We start from the raw sequence: 1,087 nt of genomic DNA on the forward strand, positions 1-1,087 counted from the left end.
TTACTGCCACCATTTTAAAAATACAGACACACATACATATATACATACATACATACATGTATACAAACATACATATATATATATATATATATATATATATATATATATATATATATATATACGTAAATTTAAACATATATGTATATATATATATATATATATATATATATATATATATATATATATATATATAGATAGATATTAATACATCATATATATATATATATATATATATATATATATATATATATGCATACACAGATATTGGCTCATAGATGCGCACCCGTACGCGTGCGCGCACGCGAATGTTAAACGGATATTTTTTATTACCTATTTACTAATTTACAGGAAACGTTTATGGTCTAAACTTGAAGACTGGCTTCACATGTACATTAAAGATCTAAGCGGTTCTTGCTCCCTCGGGTCTGATTTTGTGACGGACGAATAATTGAGCATCAACATTTTACAACATCATATAACATTATCACCGTCGTCATTGTCGTCGTCGTCATCATCATCATCATGACCATCCCCACCACCGCCAACATCATGAGAATCATCATCATCATCATCACCACCACAACCACCACCATCATAATCATCATCATCATTATCATCATCATCATCATCATCATCATCATTATCCTAATATTTATCAGTGCCATTAACATCATCGTCTTTATCATTATTATGTGTACCGTTGTCATCAGCTTTCGCATTGTGATCTCATAATCATAATCATCATCGTCATCATCATCATCATCATCATCATCATTATCATCTCAGTTATGATTGCCATTAACAAAATTTACTCAAGAATCACTAATTAATGTATTGCCGTTCTGCTAGTATATATATACTAGCAGAAATACCCGGCGTTGCCCGAGTCAAAGAAAATTTAATGAAATTTCAAAACGCCATGTAGATAACGAAGCTGAAATACCAACTTTCTACGTAACTCTGCAACCCATGCCAACATGGAACTTAGACGTTAAGTGAAATGTGAAAAGTAAGTTTTAAACTGATATATGTATATAAAGTAAATGCACGTTTGTCTAACTTATTTCGTAACCAAAAAACAGGTAGC

At 30.9% G+C, this 1,087-nt stretch overlaps 1 long non-coding RNA gene across 1 annotated transcript in view; it reads left to right on the forward strand.

Annotated features, from left to right (window-relative positions):
- The first annotated feature begins 775 nt into the window (after window positions 1-775).
- Window positions 776-1,087, forward strand: part of LOC149134520 (uncharacterized) — a 24,685-nt gene continuing 24,373 nt past the window's right edge. The window contains exon 1 of the long non-coding RNA XR_016242957.1: window positions 776-1,009. This is a non-coding gene — a long non-coding RNA (uncharacterized LOC149134520). The remainder of the gene's footprint in view (window positions 1,010-1,087) is intronic.

Source organism: Octopus bimaculoides, chromosome 8 (assembly GCF_046866305.1).
Source record: "Octopus bimaculoides isolate indiv1 chromosome 8, ASM4686630v1, whole genome shotgun sequence".
Classification (NCBI taxonomy): domain Eukaryota; kingdom Metazoa; phylum Mollusca; class Cephalopoda; order Octopoda; family Octopodidae; genus Octopus; species Octopus bimaculoides.